At 39.7% G+C, this 19,099-nt stretch overlaps 1 long non-coding RNA gene across 2 annotated transcripts in view; it reads left to right on the top strand.

Annotated features, from left to right (window-relative positions):
* The window catches only part of LOC126941063 (uncharacterized), a 43,700-nt gene that overhangs the window by 21,144 nt on the left and 3,457 nt on the right, over positions 1-19,099 (top strand). Inside the window, exons 3-4 of one of the 2 annotated variants that reach the window (XR_007721067.1) lie at positions 11,887-12,092; positions 15,657-15,770. This is a non-coding gene — a long non-coding RNA (uncharacterized LOC126941063). The remainder of the gene's footprint in view (positions 1-11,886; positions 12,093-15,656; positions 15,771-19,099) is intronic. The other variant, XR_007721066.1, reaches the window with a different exon arrangement.

The following is a 19,099-nucleotide window of genomic DNA, read 5'->3' on the forward strand; positions in this document are numbered from 1 at the left end:
GAGACTGGGAGTAAATATTTGTAAATTACATATATAATAAAGAACTGCTATCTGGAATATATGTAGACTTCTCAAAGCACAATAAAAGAAAACCAGACAAACCAATTTTAAAAGTAGGCAAAAGACTTGAACACTCATTTCACTGAAGAGGATATATGGATGGCAAATAAGCAAAATATGCCCAACATCTTTGTAATTAGGAAAAATGAAAATTAAAACCACAGTAAGATACCTCTGCACACCTGCTAGAATGGCTAAAATTAAAAAGACTAATCATACAACCTGCTGGCAAGGATTTGAAGGAACTAGAACTTTTACATTGCTTGTGTAAAATTATACCAACACTTTGAAAAACAGTTTGGCAATTTCTTAAGAAGTTAAACATAAACCTACCCTCTAACCCAACCATTTCCTTCCCATGTATTTACCCAAAAGAAAAGAAAGCATATGTACCTGCAAACAATTTTATGCAAATGTTCATAGCAGCTTTATTTGTAATAGCCAACAACTGAAGACAACTCAAATGTCTACTGACAAGTGAATGGGTAAATAAATTGTGGTATATCCATACAGTGGAATACTACTCAGCAACAAACAGGAAGGAACTGTTGATTCATGCTACAAGATGAATGAATCTCAAAATTATCATGCCAAATGAAAGAAGCCAGACAAAAAAGTACCTACTGTATGATTCAATTTACTAAAAACTTTAGAAAATGCAAACTAATCTATAGTGATGAGAGGGCATCACAGGTTACATAAGGACAGGGATGTGGAGAGAGATGGGAGAAAGGAATTACAAAAGGACACAAGGAAGTCTGAGGGAATTATGGATTTGTTCACTATCTTGATATTCATGATGGTTTCATGGGTTCACCCATATGTCAAAACTTACCAATTTGTGTACTTTAAACATATGCACTATTCATATGACAATTTTATTTCTATAAAGCTCTTAATTATGAAATAAAAGAATATTTACATAAATGTACATGGATGTAATGAGAAAACTTTACAAAGTTGTTTCTTCCAAACTAATCTGTAAATTAAATGTAATCCTTACTAGAATTGCAACAAGATTTTTTAAAGATGTGGCAAACTTATTTTAAAATTTAGTAGAATACTAAAGATTCTCAAATAGATTAGTCAATTTTTCTTTGAGACATGGTCTCACTCTATCCCCCAGGCTGGTGTGCAGTGGCATGATCATGGCTCACTGAAGCCTTGAGCTCCCAAGCTTAAGCAGCACTCCCACCTCAGCCTCCTGAGTAGCACAGGCACATGCCACCATGCCAGGTTAAATTTTTATTTTTGTCTTTTGTAGAAATGAGGTCTCACTATGTTGCCCAGGCTGGTCTCAAACTCCTGGGCTCAAGCAAATCCTCCCACCATGGCCTCCCAAAGTGCTGGGATTACAGGCATGAGCCACTTTGCCCAGCCTGATAAGTCAATTTGATAATAAAAAGCAAAGAAGGACAAATTGTCTTACTAATTAATTGTGAAGACATACTTAGACACAATATTAAAACAGTGGATACTGGCACAGGAGCAGGCAAATGGACCAACAGTATAGAATATAGAGCTAAAAGATGTATGTGGGTATTTTCGGAACCTGGTATAGGATCTTTAAAAAATGCTCCCAGACTAGGCACAGTGGCTCACATCTATAATCCCAGCACTTTGGAAGGCCAGGGTGAGAGGATCCACATAAACCCAGGAGTTCGAGGCCAACTTGGGCAAAACAGCGAGTCTCTTCGCTGAGGTGGTGGTGCATGCCTGTATTCTCAGCTATGCAGAAGACTGAGGCAGGAGGATGTCTTGAGTGCGGAGGTCAAGGCTGTAATGAGCCATGATGGTGCCACTGAACTTTAGCCTGAACGACAAAGCAAACCTAACTTGAAAAAAAAAAAAAAAAAAAAGTTGATAGGGAATTTTTTTTCTGAGGAAGACCTCCTTCCCCAAAAGCCACCCATAAAGCAAAAAAGGATGTATATATTTGAGTTCATCAAAGTTAAAGAGTTCTATTTAATAAAGGACTCGGTAGATGAACTTATCAGGCAGTTGACAGATTGGGAGAAGATATTTATAATGCTAAAAGCTGACGAGGGATTAATACCTAGATGCCATACTGTCCAACATGGCAGCCACTAGCCACATATTCCTAGCTACGTTTAAATTAAAATTAAATAAAATTTAAAATTTAGTTACTTAGTTCCACTAGCCACATTTCAAGTGTTCACTAACCACATATAGCTAGTGGCTACCACATTGGACAGAACAAATATAGAATTTTTTATATCTCATAAAGTTCTATTGAAGAGCACTGCTCTAAAATATACATCAAAATTTTGCAAAACAAAGCAAAAGATAGGGAACTTGTTAGAAAAATTAGAAAAATGGACAAAGGATATAACAAAGGCAAACCCAAATGGCAAATAAGTATATGAAGAGAAGCTCAACCTCATTTGTTATGAGAGAATAACGCCTCACCTTGTACTCATGTGACTGACTAAAATTTGATAGTTGGATAATATCAAATGTTGGTGAGCTTATATAAAATAGAACCAGCTGGGTGTGGGGGTGCATGCTTGTAATCCCCACACTTTGGGAGGCTGAGATGGAAAGATCACTGGAGGCCAGGAGTTCTAGACAATCCTGGCTCAAGCAAATCCTCCCACCACGGCCTCCCAAAGTGCTGGGATTACAGGCATGAGGCACGGTGCCCAGCCTGGTAAGTCAATTTGATAATAAAAAGCAAAGAAGGACAAATTGTCTTACTAATTAATTGTGAAGACATACTGTAGACACAATATTAAAACAGTGAATACTGGCACAGGAGTAAGCAAATGGAAGATCATTTGAGCCTGGGAAGTCAAGGCTACAGTGAGCTGTGATTATGCCACTGTAGTCCAGCCTGGGTGACAGATGGAGACTGTATCTCAAAAGCAAACAAACAAAATAAATAAAAAACTCTGTGCTTTGATGGTGGACGTGAACACTGATGCAGCCATTTTGGACAGCAACCTGACACTATCTAGTGCAATTAAATGTGTACATATATCTGCACACTGAAACCCCTTTATGTATACCCTGTCTGGAAAGCTGTACATCGCATACAACAATTAGAAGTGGAGTACTGTCTCAAATTTATGGCAGAAATTTTAAATCAGCAAAAATTAAAGTTGAGAAATCTTAAAGGAAGTGAATAATACCAAAACCAAAACCCCCAAGAAATGCAAATAAAAGAGAAAAGATTGGAAAGTTAGACTTTCAGTTCAGTAGGTCATATTACAGGATTCTAAAAGCACACTGCCATTAATGTGATTTAAAACACATAATAAATAGCACCACAGATTTTTTTTTAAGATTTATGAATTATGCAAGGATGTACACCAGGGATGTCAGTGTAGGACTCTGGAGGAGGGAGCCAAATAGGAGTGACACTCAGAGATGAGAAAAACACAGTTAAGCAAGACGGAATTCACGTGGGCTGATGAAGACCATGTGGGTTTATAAGGAGCGTCTGCCCTTACAGAGACAAAAAGGGAAAGGTTATGACTAAAATAAGTGTGGTGCTTAGAGAGAAAATAAATCGAAAGGTCAGTCATGTGAAAGCAACTTTGAAAGGGAACTTCTATATTTTCTCTTCCCTTCCTAATCTACTGTCTTTATCTGGCTCCAGAGGAACAAATGAAAGAGGAAATAAGATTCACTGCAACTGGATTCTTTAAAAATGGTAATTCAATAATATGTTCTAAAGTACAGAGCAGGCTGAACCTGGCACTTATCTAAATTTCATTTCACTCATAGTAAAGTGGCAAGAGACAGTGTGATTTATACCTACACCAGGAAAATGTGAGAAAGGTTTTACTAGTGGTGTCCTCCCAAGAAACAAGGTAGAGATGCCACAGATACACCTCCAATACTTCCTATCACCTTTAAAATGAGATCATTCATCATCTTGCTCTTACTGACCATGTCTAGCCTCAATTTCCATTCTACCCCTAGTAATAGGAGCTCAGTTTTACCCAAACAGACTGAATCAGTGTTCCACCAATAGACCCTGAGATTTCCTGACCATTTGGCTGGAAAACATCACTTGTTAATGCCTTTTTAGTGACCTTACCCTTCTCCTGTGACCCTTTCACATCTCTCTTGTCCTAAGTGAATGTTCCCACTTATGAACTGTGGAGCACTTGTTGCTTAAACTATTCATTGGCTAATAGCTATTTTCTTTAAGCATTTATATCATTCCATTGCGTCCAGATTCCATTGTTTCTGCTTTGAAGTCAGCTTAATTTATGGCTTAATATCTTTAATCAACTTTTAAAATTCTCAATTATTAACTCTTCAAATACTGTTTCTATTCCACTTTCCCACTCTTCTCCTTCTGCGACTCCTTTATATAACTTCTTTGTCTCTTACCCCAGCTTCTGCTTTTTCTATCTTTCATCTCCCAATATTGTGCTCTGGATATTCTCTTCTGATCCATTGAAAATTCATGAATTCTCTCTTCAGCTATCTATTCTCCTCCTAACTCCATCCACTGAGTTACTAATTTTGACAGTTATATTTACAGTTCTAGAATTTTCCTTTTTTATATACTTTATATTTCTGTCAAAATCCTTAATCTTTCATCTCTCAATGAACACAACAAGCATAATTATTGTAAATATTGAGTCTTTTAACTTTATTTTCTAGCTCTCCTGTGGTTAGCTGGTTATTTATATGATTTTGTACCCTTGTGTGTCTCATTAGTTTTCTTTCTTTCTTTTTTTTAAATTTGTTGGGTTTTGATGTTTTGTCTTGTTTTGTTTTTTTGAGATGGAGTCTCACTCTGTCACCCAGTCTGGAATGCAGTGACACGATCCTGGCTCACTGCAACCTCCACCTCCCAGGTTCAATCCTCCTGCCTCAGCCTCCTGAGTAGCTGGGATTACAGGTACCCGCCACTGTGCCCAGTTAATTTTTGTATTTTTTTAGTAGAGACTGGATTTCACCATGTTGGCCAGGCTGGTCTTGAACTCCTGACCTCAAGTGATCCACCTGCCTTGGCCTCACAAAATGCTGGGATTATAGGTGTGAGTCACTGTACCTGGCCTAGTTTTCTTTCTTTTTTTTTTTTTTTAAGTGAAGTCCACATAACATAAAAGTAATTATTTTAAAGTGCACAATTCAGTGGTATTTAGTATATTTACAATGTTGTACAACCACTAGCTCTATTTAGTTTCAAAATATTTTCATCACCCTAAAAGAAAATCCATTAAACAGTCACTACTCATTTCCTCCTCCTTATAGCCCTTGGCAAATACCAATTTGTGTTGGGGTCCGCGTGTTTCCTAAACAAACGAATGAACACACAAGACAACACAGGACAAGACAAACATGGCGGCCGCCCCAAGCAGCACACTCTGCTTTATTTTATACATGCTTGTGGAATTTTACGTCACAAGACACGAGTTGTTTTTATGACACAAGTTGTTTTTATGTCATGAGTTGTTTTTCTGACCTTCCGCTAACTTTCTGATTTCTCAAGATGCTTAAACATTAACCAGTTCCCAGAGTCTGCTGTTTGCGGCTGACTCTTTTGTTCTGCCTGTTTGCAGAGAAGAAACGTCCTGCTTTGTTTGCAAAAGCAGGACTTATTGGGAGCATCTCATTTGCGAGCACGTAGTCCTCTACATCTCCCCCTTCTTTATTTACTTACATGCCCGGGGTGCTCCCCCTCCGGTTCCTTGCTCTCTTGGAGCCACAGACCCTGCTCGCTGCGCCAGATGTTGGGGTCCGCGTGTTTCCTAAACAAAGGAATGAACACACAAGACAACACAGGACAAGACAAACATGGCGGCCGCCCCGAGCAGCACGCTCTGCTTTATTTTATACATGCTTGTGGAATTTTACTACGTCACAAGACACGAGTTGTTTTTATGATACAAGTTGTTTTTATGTCATAAGTTATTTTTCTGACCTTTCCCTAACTTTTTGATTTCTCAAGATGCTTAAACATGAACCAGTTCCCAGAGTCTGCTGTTTGCAGCTGACTCTTTTGTTCTGCCTGTTTGCAGAGAAGAAACGTCCTGCTTTGTTTGCAAGAGCAGGACTTATTGGGAACATCTCGTTTGCGAGCACGTAGTCCTCTACAAATTTGCATTCTGTCTTTGTTTCTGTCTTTATATTTAAAGTGGGTTTCTTATAGGCAACAGGTAGTTGGGTCTTGCTTTGCTTGGGTCTCCTTCCCTGTACTGTTGCCTGAAAATCTCAAACCAATAAGCTGGGGCAATCATTTGTATTCCTTTTCTCAAGGATCACTGTCTTTTGTTGCCTGATTTCCAGTGTCTTCAAACAATTACTTCATATGTTTTGTGTGTTTTCCCTTTTTTGTTGTTGTTTCAGGTGGGAGGTTAAATACATATCTGTTAGTTTACCTTGAATAGGAGCAGAAATCTGCTGACCTTTAAAAACATAATTTATGTGCTTCAGTTTAGTAGTTAAATTTTCTGTTCAAATTTAATTTTAATTAATTAATTCAATTTTCATTGTAGCTTTTTTTAAGGTATGGTGGCGTTTGATCACATTTTAACCAAGACATAGATAGACCATTCTGAAATCCTCCCTGGTAGCTTGTATTATATAAAATATGCCCATTTCTTTCAAGTTAACCTCCTTTGCTTGTAACCAACAAATGGCAGCTTCCAGACCCTCTTTTCCCCAGCAGCTGGTGAGAACAGTACGTGTTTATGAACTGCTGAAGGTGTCCCTAGTCATCAGATCAGACGCACTCTGACTGTAGCTGGACTCTCTCCTAAACTGAGATCATCACATCCACTGCCCCCCACTCCAGGTGTCCATAGAACCCTTGGGCTCTACGCAAGCCATTTAGAGCTCAGGGAGTTTTTGATATTTGTTTTTAAATCCAGCATAATTAACTTTTAGGTGTTTGTAGATTTCTAAAAACAATCTTCATTTACATAAAGATATTTCTAAGTTGAGTTATTTTCTTCTCTCTCTCTCTCTTTCTCTCTCTCTCTCTCTTTCCTCTCTCTCTCTGTCATCAGCCTGTAGTGCTTCTAAATAATCCAGGCACTTTTTGCAGCTCAGCCTAGACTCTCTTAGGGCAGAGGTTTGTCGAAGAACCATTAGCACTGTGGTATGCATGTGCTCAGGCGCCTTCTACCATTGTGTCAGAGGCAGAAACCTGAGCAAGTCCCTCCATGCAGGTTGACTAGATTATTATCTTGGCTTTAACACACTATAACCAAGGAACATTTAAACGAAAAGCAGGCTTCCTGTCACACTCAAGCCTCATTCATCATAGGAACACTCCCTGCAGTTATTGCCACATCTCTTCCTGCCCTTTCTCGGCCAGATTTCTTGAAAAAAAAAAACTTGCTTCCTCCATGTCCTCACACCTGGCCCAATTGCAAGCTGGCTTTTACTCCCTACCCCTAGCCTTTCACAGCGTCTCTCCCTGGCTCCTGCAATCACCTTCAGGCCACCTCCTGCTTGCACCAGCTGCATCTGATGCAGCAGACCCCACCTTTGTTTTTTGCTTATTTCTCTGCCACTCTTTCACTCTCTCCATCCTCAACAAACCTTTCAGTGTCTAACTCAAGGCCCAACACACTCCCCTAATTTACAAAGTCTTCTCCTTCTTCACTCCCAATCCTCCATCAGGAGAGGAGTCATCAAAGCCATGGGAGCCGCAGGTTCTCCTGAAAGAAGAAAAAGGAGTGGGGACAGAGCCCCCAGGACCATCAACAAAACAGGAGGGAAGAGAATGAAGTCAGCTGGAAGAGAATAGGGACGCTAAGGACGTGCCTACTGCTTCTAGGTGTGGCACAGAATACAGAAAATGTAAAATAGGCAAGATTCTTGTCTACAAATTATGATCACATCTGATATTCCATGCAAGCACAGAGCAATATGTCAAACCAGAATGCTGAATAAGATTTCACTGTCTCAACATTGCTAAGAGGAATATGACATTAACATATTGAAACTCTCCTCCACTGTGGGAAAAGAACCATGCAGATGTGTTGGTTCCAATTTGCTTACACACATGTGTGTGGTACAGACAAGCAGCAGAAGACACTGCCCTCCTATGGCAGGTTTAATCACCAGAAACTATTAACTACAATTTTGTCCAATTGCCAGTCTCAGCCTAGAAATCTTCTCCCTTCCTGCCAAGACTTTACCCTCCTTCCCATCTCAGCGTGAAGCTGCCTTTCCCAGGAAGTCTTCCACCACCTCCTGCGTGCCCCTTATGTGTGACCATTCACACTTCACACTGTGTGATTCAGGTGACTCCTAGACAAGCCTTCTGTCTTCTGTAGGTCTGGAAGCTTCTCGGAGGTAGGGCTGATCCCTCAAGGCATCCAGCAAAGCACCTCCCCAACCATGAGCACTAGATGAGTATTTATGAACTGAAGTTTGTCTGAAGTTCCTGCAGGAGGATGACGATTATTGCAGAGGGGTGCCATTGCCAAGGCTTACCCCAGCCTAAGCCACCCATTAGCCACGAAATGCCACTAGAGATTCCTGGTATGGCACCTTCCTAGCCCCTGCACCAAGCAAATAATTCTGTACTTCAAATGAAGGAAGGATGGCTGAGGGAGAATACGTCAGGCCCTCCCTGTCTCCTTCTGCAGCACTTCCTAGCCCAAGAGCCCTTGAAGGGCATTTGTGACATGGAGCATTAGGGGGGTTAGTCTGTCCAGGCTGAGTAATGGTCCAGGCCCTGGTCAGCTCAGGCTGTGCGTGTGTGTGTGTGTGTGTGTGTGAGAGAGAGAGAGAGAGAGAGAGAGAGAGCGCGAGAGAGAAAGAGAGACAGAGAGAGAGACAGAGCTTAGTAATCAGATAATTCCAGTCATTCCAACCATCCAAATCCCTTTCTGATCCATTTCTCCTCCCTCCCAGTTGAGCTCCCTGAAGACCTCACGACCCATGACCCTCTGCTTGCTGACTCTACTCCCTTCCGTCTCCCCCTCCTCATTCCATGGTGACTTGCACCTGACCAACCTACTCCTGTCCAACTTCTCCTGTCACTTCAGCACCATAGATGCACCACACACTCATGCTCCCAGTCCTCTGTCGTGTTGACAACCATCCTCTCCCTCCTCAACAGCCTAACTTCACAAGTAAATGCACCACCTTCAACAGCTTGCTTGGGAGCCTGAAGTTCGGTCATTTTAATCCCCCATGGTTCTTGCTCACTATAGAATCCTGGCTCCAACTCCTCCATCCACCGAGCCTGGTCTGTAGGGCCAGAGTCTCACTTTATTCCTCATTGGGCTAGCCCCACTTGCTTTCTGATGCCCTTACCTACCTTGCACCCTTTGTCTCTACTGGGGCGAAATGTCAGCCCTGGTTAACCAGAATCATCAACCCCATCAGATCTGAAGAGCAGGCGCTGAGGGACAGCAATGTCACAGCCAGGAAGACTCTTCTGAAATGTCAGATGAGCAGCAGCCCTGCCCAGCAGGCTCACCACAATCCTTGGACAAGTTCACACTCCTCCCCTAAACAGTCTACTTGCACCCTCCCCTTTCTCAAATCCTCTCTCCTACCCACCTCAACCTCTGCAGAGACCCACTACTCCTGGGGAAAGGTAGAAGTAAAGTCCCTCACTCCCAGGGGTGGTGCTTGAACCCTTTTGGGCTCAGGATCTTGCACCACAATAAAGCCCAAAGCCATTGACACCCCTCCTAGCCACCCCATGAACTCTAAACCTCAGCGTGGGTTGCCAGCCTGGCCTTTATGTGGAGGAAAGGTGCTTCATGGGAAGTGATGAGAAAGCATTACTCGTTTCCCCTACAGTGGGGTTAGTTCTTCCCTTTTCACTCCTCTGCATGGCAGGGACCCACTGCAGAGCAGCCACCTGCAGGGAGACATATCCTGATATGTTTCTCTCCTTCCCCCTCCAAGCCCTTTTGTTTCTTCAGCTCCACCCTTTGCTGTGGGTTTTGGCCGCACTTAGGGTGGAGCTAAGGAGGGTGAGGCAGCAGGATTCTCACACAACTTGGAACTTTGTGATGATCTGGAATCAACTCTTTCTGAGGCAAGTTCTTTCCTCCCTGGAAGGAACTTTGTAGGTTTTTTTCCAAGACTCCTTAGTCTCTGGGGCTCTCTTTCCAGCTGGTCACTGAAGACAACTTCCTGAGCCTTTAGGTGATGAAGGAGCCTCAGAACTTACTCTGCTGTGGGGTTCTGCTCTTCAGGCAGCCCTCCTGGGTGAGATATAAAATGACCCCAGCCAGCTTTCTCAGTGGAGCGGCCCAAACTTGGTCCTTGGGAAACACTCCCACATTCCCTTTGCCCCTCAAGGTGTCATGCAGGTCCCTCCCAGCAACCCTTTCAAAAACCCCTCTCATCACCAGCCTTTTCTCAGTCTTTTAAACCTCTTTCTAGGCCAAAGATAGGAGGCCAGCTAGGATCACAAAACCAGTCTTTGGCAACCATCTTCGTAAGGGAGTCTTGAGCATGACTTGGGAATCAGCCCCTATCCATCCTTCAGCACCCTTTTAAAATCCTGCAGTGCCTGGTTGCATGCACAGTGAAGTTTAGTGCTTCATGGCCGCTGTGCTTCTAAAGCAGGAAGGCAACAGAAAGCCAGGAAGCACACATCCTAAAGGGGAATGCACAACCAGATAATTTAACATGTTAGCAAAGGTTCGACCCACCCCTCAGGCTCAGAAAGGCTGCCCCATTGCAGGCTGTATGGGATTTTGCACCACAATATAAATGAATATATTTGTATACACCAGGTGTATACAAATAACACCCATATGGTGCCCTCTGGCTCATATTAATGTCTAGAAACCTGCATGTGAGAAGAGGTGATGATGATGACTGTGGTTTGGCTGGCCCGTGCACCCCACTTGCCTGGGGAGAGCTTTCCAGATGGTGAAGCCCCTGCACCCATCAATCAAAGCGCAGTCTGAGAACAGAAAACCCCTTGTTCTTTCAAGCAGAGAAGGATCTAGGGCAAAGAATTATTTACCAAGGTATTGCAATGGCTGGTGGGTGTGGCTGGAGGGCTGCCAAAGAAGGAATATAGAGGAGGGTTAACTAGAGATGAAGAAGTCATTACTGACCCGGCCCCCGAGCCTACACCAGCTACCTCGTTGCCCCAGGGGCCAGAGGCTGCTGCTGTGGCCAGCATGGACAGCACTAAACCAAAGCTGCCTCTGTTCTCCACCGCTGTCAGGGCCAAGCTCAGACCAGGACCAAAAGTGTGGGATGTGTTGGCCACACACTTCGAGCCCCACAGCACAAAGCAGGCATGGAGGGCGGGTACAGGACCCAGCAGGACAGAAAAGCTGCTGGAGCAGATTCCTGGGAACAGCATATCCCTCCTCTTCAGAGGTCTCCTCTTCCTTTCTGAAGCTTTACAGATAGATTACAGAAAATGACCAGCATGCATGGTAAGTCATTGACAAACTCAGAAAAAAGAGCTTGGAGGAGACTCTTGGAGGTCACTCAGTCCCCCCTTGGCAATTCCTCTGGAGTTTCACAGATAAGGAATTAATAGCAAAAATAATAATAGTTACTTTTTTAGTACATGTAAAATACTTCTTAGACACTCAGGAAACTACCTCATTTACTTCCCAGGGCAGTCCTATGAGGTGATTACTCTAATTGCCTTTGTGTTACAGATGAGGAAACTGAGACTCCAAGAGGCCAACTCACTTGCCTCAGGTGCCCTGGCCAGGAGGGGACAGCCTCCGCAGGACAGTCCATGCTAGATGACCCCTGGTCTGGCATGATTTCCATTACGCCAGTGCATTGCATAGCAGACAAGCTCAGTCGGAAATGCTCTCCTAGACCCAGGCTTAGGGTCTGAAAGGTGGTTACAGACCATTACAGACCACTTTTCCACTTTTCCAGTTGAGAAGAGCCATCGTTTTGAAAATACTTGTGGTATTAGATTGAAATGCCAAGGGCAGAGTATGAAGACCAGCCACAAAAGGAAAAGCTCATTCACCTTGCGCCCTCTTGTGGAGAAGAAGGCAAAGAATACTATCATACTACCTTAGAAAATGGAAATTCAGTTCATCCTCTTCCTCTAAATACAGTTGCAATACAATATAATGGTACGTCTTCATCATAGTATGATTTTGCAAATATTTTTCACAAATGAACCAGGTAGTATTGTATTGTATAATTATTTTTCCTAGTCTGGAAACATCCTTCTGTGTTCTTGCTCCTGAAAAAATCATTATATTGCTTTATTTTTTTTTTGCTTAGTTTTCTAGGTACTTATCAAAATTAATGCTTAAAATCTCTATGGAAGTTGTATGGTCCTCTTAATATGTTAAACAAGTCTGAATTTTCCAATAATTCTTCTAAAAAATTACTGGAGTTATTCTCAGTGCTACTGCTCAAATTCAGACTACTTTTTCATTTGTTGCACAGAGAATATCCTGGAATTCCACATTTGCATGTCTTTTGATAAATAAAAATCCTAATTTTTAATAAGTTGAATTTATCATTTTTTCTTTCCCTTTGAGATTAGAGTTTTAGTGTCATATTTCTAAAATCTCTCCCTATCTCAATATCTTGAAAATGTTTTCCTATATTATATTCCCTCATCTTTAATGTTTTGCTTTTTACAATTAGGTTTATAATTAACTTGAAAAAGATTTTTTGTATGGTAAGAAATAGGGGTCAATTTTATTTTACATTTTCCATTTAGATAATTGATTCAGCATCATTTATTGAAAAAAAAAAAAAAACTTTCTCCCACTGTTCTGCAAAGATCTTTGTGTCACATGTCAAGCCACCCATGTATGTATGAATCCTTTCCTGGTACCTCTAATTTCTTCCATTGGTATGTTTATTTATCTTACACTAACACCACACTGTTTTAGTTATTACAACCTTTTAACGAATCAATGAATCTTTTTTTTTTTTTTTTTTTTTTTTTTTTTAAGATAACAGGGTCTCACTCTGTTGCCCAAACTGGAGTGCAATGGCACAAACATGGCTCAACCTCCTGGGCTCAAGCAATCCTCCAGCCTCAACCTCCCATGTAACTGGGACCACAGGTGCACGCCACCGTGTCTGGCTAATTTTTAAAAACTTTTTGTAGAGACAGGGTCTCCTTTTGTTGCCCAGGCCTGTTTAAAACTCCTGGGCTCAAGCAATCCTCCTGCCTCAGCCTCCCAAAGTACTAGGATTGCAGGCGTGAGTCAGCACACCTGGCTCTTTTAATGAATCTTGATAACCAGTAGAGCAAGTCTTATCACCTACATTCTCCTTCAAGAGTGTCTTTGCTCTTCTTAACTCTGTATTTCAATGTAAATGTTAGTATTCATTTTTCAATTTCCATAAAAAGTGTTTCAATTTTTATTGGGATTATATTAAGTCTACAAGTTAATTTGGGAAAAGTTGCCATTTTTACGATATTAGGTTACAATAGGTTACAATTAAGTTATAATCAGTCCATGAATACGGAATTCATTCCATTTATTTAGGTCTTCTTTAATGTGTTTCAGTAAAATTTTTTTTACTGGTTTCTCAATAATTTTCTCCGTAAATATTGTTTTATAGGCTCTGTTGTGTTTTTTAAATTGTGTTAAAATATACATGACATAAAATTTACCACCTTAACCATTTTTAAGTGCACAATTTAGTAGTATCAACTACATTCACATTGTGCAAACAATCTCCAGTACTCTTGCAATTCTGCAAAACTGAAACCTTATACCCATTAAACAACTGCCCATTGCCACCTCCCCCTCCGCCCAGTCCCTGGCAATCACCATTCTACTTTCTGTCTCTATGAATTTGACTACTCTAGGTACCTCATATAAGAAGAATAATTCAGTGTTTGTATTTTTTGTGATTGGCTTTTTTTCACTTGGCATCATGTCCTCAGGATCACCCATGGTGTACCATGTGTCAGAATTTCCTTCCTTTTGAAGGCTGAATAATAGTCCATTATACTAAATACCACATGTTGTTTATCCACTCACCCATTGATGGACATGTGGGTTGCTTCCTCCTTTTGGCTATTGTGAATAATGCTGCTACTAACATGGGTGTCCAGATATTTCTTCAAGATCCTGCTTTCAATTCTTTTGGGTATATACCCAGAAGTGGAATTGCTGGATCACATGGTAATTTTATTTTTAGTTTTTTGAGGAACCACTGTTTTCCATAGCAGTTGCACCATTTTACTTTTCTATCAATAATGCACAAGAGTTCCAGTTTCTCCACATCTTTGCCAACACTTGTTATTTTCCGATTGTTTGGTTTGTTTTTTTGCTAGTAGCTATCCTAATGCATGTGAGGTGATATCTTGTGGTTTCAATTTATATTTCCCTAATTAATGGTGTTTAGCATTTTTTCAGGTGTTTGTTAGGCCATTTGTATATCTTCCTTGGAGAAATATCTACTCAAGGCCTTTGCCCATATTTTAATTGGTTGTTTTTTGTTGTTGCATTGTAGTTCTTTATATATTCTGGATATTAAACCCTGTCTGAAATGATGTGCAAATATTTTCTCACATTCTATAGGTTGCCTTCTCATTCTGTTGATTGTGTCCTTTGATGCACAGGAGTTTTAAAGTTTGATGTAGTCCAGTTTATCTATTTTGGCTTTGTTGCCTGTGCTTTTGGTTTCATATTAAATAAATCATTGCCAAATCCAATGTTATGAAGATTTCCCCTTATGTTTTCTTCTGAGAGTTTTACAGCTTTAGCTATTGCATTTAGGTCTTTAATTCATTTTGAGTTAATTTTCGTATGATGTGTAAGGGTCTGACGTTATTCTTTTGCATATGGATATCCAACCTTCCCAGCACTATTTGTTGAAAAGACTGTTCCCCACTGGATGGTCTCAGCATCCTTGTTAAAAAGCATTTGACTATGTGTGGGCTCAGATATTTCTGAGCTCTCTATTCTATTCCTTTAGTCTGTAGGTCTGTCTTTACACCAGTACCATAATGTTTTGATTACTGTGTTTTTGGAATAAGTTTTGAATTTTAGGAAGTATGAGACCTCCAAATTTGTTCTGTTTCAAGATTGTTCTGGTTATTTGGGAGCCCTTCAGATTCCCTCAATTATATTTCATAACTTTTTGCTTAAAAGTCATGCCTATCTTTTGTCATATGCTTTAGGTGTTTAATTTCTAATGACTTTAAAGGATTTTTTTTTTTTTTACTTTCCAACTTTTTGCTGAAATGTAAAAATGCAGTTGCTTGTTGTATATTGAACTTGTTAATGCTCTTAATTTATCTATAGGTTATCTACAAATATTACCATGTCTTATTAAAAAATCCTCCTTTCTTTTTTTTCTTTTTTCTTTTTTTTTTTTTGAGATGGAGTTTTGCTCTAGTTGCCCAGGCTGGAGTTCAGTGGTGTGATCTCAGCTCACTGCAACCTTTGCCTCCTAGATTCAAGCAATTCTCATACCTCAGCCTCTTGAGTAGCTGAGACTACAGGCACCCGCCCCACACCTGGCTAATTTTTTGTATTTTTAGTAGAGACTGGGTTTCACTATGTTGGCCAGGCTGGTCTCAAACTCCTGATCTCAGGTGATCCGCCTGCCTCCCAAAGTGCTGGGATTATAGGCATGAGCCTCCACACCCAGCCAAAAATCCTCCTTTCTAATCCTTAGCTTTTAACTTTTTTCCTTGCTTTTTTCTCTGCCAGGATCTCTAGGACAATGTTGAGTAGAGGTAGTAACAGTGGAATCCTGTCTTGTTTCTCAGATCCTTGTCTTGTTTCCTGTGTCTAGAAGAAAGCTTGATCATCTCATTATTAAAGGTAATGTCTGCTGTGGGTCTTTAGTGAATATTCTTTATTGTATTAAGGATTTTTCCTTCTATTTCTAGTTTGCTAAGAGGTTGTTTTTTTTCTTTTCAACATAGAGATTTGATTTTATTAAACAACTTTTCTGTATCTTAAATCATAAAATTTTTCTTCTTTGTTTTGTTAATATAGCGGATTGCATTTAATAATTTTCCAATAGTATTAAGTAAACCTTGCATTCTGGGAATGAACCTATTTCATCATGTTGTATGTATTGCTGAGGGATTTTGCTAATATTTTATTTAGATTTTTGTAACTGTATCAATTAGTGAAATTACCTTGCCATTTTTTCTTTCTTCTTTTTTTTTTTTTTTGTAATGTTTTTATTAGCTTTTGGCATTTCAGGGTTATCCTGGCCTTATAAAATAAGAATGAGAATATTTTCTATTTTTCTAACCTCTGTAAGAATTTTTAAGATTGGCACTATTTCCTCTTTAAATGTTCGGGAAGATTTCATTAGTGAAACTAGGCTTGTAGTTTTTGTGGGTTGGGGGGATGATTTAAAATTATAGATTGAATTTCCTTAGCAGTATTGGGCTATTAATGTTTCCTATTTCTACTTCTATCAGTAAACTGGAAAATTGTGTTTTCAAGGAATTTCAAATGAATATTTCTAAATTTCAAATTGTTATTCTTTTAATCTCTGCCAATCTGTAACAATGTCTCCATTCTCATTTCTAATGTCAGTTATTTGTAGGGCTATCATACATCTTTATTTGCCTGAAATGGACCTGATGTGTATGGGACAGTCCCAGTTTATATCTATTTTCCTGGCATCTTACTCAGTTTAGCATTTTTCCCTAGAGAAACACAATTTAACTATCATCAATAGTTGAATTTAAATAAGCCATAATGGTTTTGGTCGATCTTCACTTTGGAATTCATTCAGGCTTCAGCCATGATGTGGCCCAGTTGTGTATAAGACACATATGCACTGAGCAGCTTCCATCATGACTTTTGGCCGCAAAGCTAGTGACAGATACAATGCATTCAGGGCCTCTCTCAGCTGGAGGGCTGCCTTGCTTAAGGCCCTATTCTTCCTCCAGTGGTCCATATTCAACAACTGGTGGGGGTTAAAGATCTGGACATTGTGGCACAAACAGGACAACTCTGACAAGTCATTTTAATAGCAGAGTTCCCCGTGGGGTTGATTAAGGCTATCATTGGGTTGTATCATAGCCCAATTGGCCCTTTGCTCTCTCACTTTTCCTTCCTTTTCCTCCCGTACACATTGATCCCAAAGACATTCCTCAAACAGACTGCTCGGTCAGCTTCATCTCAGAATCTGTTTCCAAAAGAACCCAACCCAATTCAACTCAACTATAAATTAATCATAGCTGAAGAAGCTTTGAAGAAGCTTCAAAGCTTCTTCCAGCTTGAAAAAAGGATTGCAGGCAATTTTATATAGGTGTTAAATGTGATCATATTGAGAAAAATACACTTGTCAACAAAATTCAGTGACTGCTTTGCTATACATGCTCTTTTAATTTTTTTAGAAACAATTTTTGAGAGTAGTTTTTGAACAAAAGTATTTTATAGGTTCACTGGTATGATAAAATTAATTTGTTAATTAATAAATGTTTCAAAAAAGTATATAATTTAATTACATTCAGTGGCCTTTCTCAGTGTAAACATGCCCTGGTGTAGACATAAATTATAGTCACTCTTATTAATTGTGTCTTCTCTTTTTTTCTTGAAGGATCTCAGCAGTGGTTTATTGACTGGATGTCTTTGAAAGAACTATGGCTTTGTTGATTGTTTTTATTGTATGACAGTTTTTTATTTTTTTATTGTTTTTATTTTATTTCTAATATGTTCTTTCTTCTACTGTATTTTGCTATATTTTATTGTTCTTTTTCTAAGCTTTTGAAATGAATGCTTTCTTTGTTGATTTTCACCTTTTAAGCACTAAAGATTACAAATTTTCTTTTCAGTACTGCCTTAGGTACATCTTACATTTTAATGTGTAGTATTTTACTACCATTTAATTAACTTATTTTAATTGGGATTTAATTGTTATTAATTTTAGTATTTTTGGTTAATTTATATTTAAATTATTTTAAATTGACAAAAAGTGGGTATATTCGTCATGTACCACGTGATGTTTTGAAACATGTATACATTGTAGAATGGCTAAATCAAGCTAATTAACATACTCATTACCTTACATACTTATCATTGTGGTGAGAACATTTAAAAGCTACTATTGGTGATTCAAGATATCACCATTTAATTTAAAATGTTTTATAATATTCATTGTAAATTCTTTTTGGACACAAGGATTATTTAGAAATATATTTTATAATCTCCAAACATAAGAATATTTTTAAGGTTATCTTTTTGTAATTAATTTCTAGCTTAATTGCATTGTGGTAAGCAAATATATTCTGTATAATTTTTTTTTTTTTTTTTTTTTTTTTTGAGACGGAGTCTCGCTCTGTCTCCCAGGCTGGAGTGCAGTGGCGTGATCTCCACTCACTGCAAGCTCCGCCTCCCGGGTTCACGCCATTCTCCTGCCTCAGCCTCCCGTGTGGCTGGGACTACAGGCGCCCGCCACCGCGCCCGGCTAATTTTTGTATTTTTAGTAGAGACGGGGTTTCACCGTGTTAGTCAGGATGGTCTCGATCTCCTGACCTCGTGATCCGCCCATCTCGGCCTCCCAAAGTGCTGGGATTACAGGCGTGAGCCACCGCGCCCGGCCTATTCTGTATAATTTTAATCCTGTGAAAATTCCGTATGATTTTCAACCCTGTGAGATTTGTTGAGACTTACTTTAGAGTCCAGCATATGGTCAATTTTGGTGAAGATTCCATGCGTCCTTGAAAAGAAAATGTATTCAGCAGTTGTTGGGTGCAGTCTTCTGTATATTCTGTATATATTAAATATATATTCTATATTCTGTATAGAAATCCACTTTGTTAATTGAATTGTTCACATCTTCTAAATTTTTGCTGATTTTTTTATCTGATCAATTCTGTTTCCAAGAGAAATATAGGATATTGGTTGCAAGACTTCTGTACACGCTAAATAACAGTAACTTAAACAAGACAGAGAGTTTATTTCCCCTTGGTGTGAAAGTCTCAGTAGGTGGGTGAACCAGGAGTGTATGTGTCTCTGCATCTTACTGTTATTCAGGGATCCAGGTTATTCTGTCTGTGGCTTCAGCGAACCCATACAGCGTTGTTCACATCTACCAGATAGAAATAGGCCAATCATTTGCATGACCATGTTCTACTTTATAGAAATAAAACGTAAGCTGAGAGCAAGGAGCTTTCTTTTCAGGA

This window comes from Macaca thibetana, chromosome 18, assembly GCF_024542745.1.
Source record: "Macaca thibetana thibetana isolate TM-01 chromosome 18, ASM2454274v1, whole genome shotgun sequence".
In the NCBI taxonomy this organism is placed as follows: Eukaryota; Metazoa; Chordata; class Mammalia; order Primates; family Cercopithecidae; genus Macaca; species Macaca thibetana.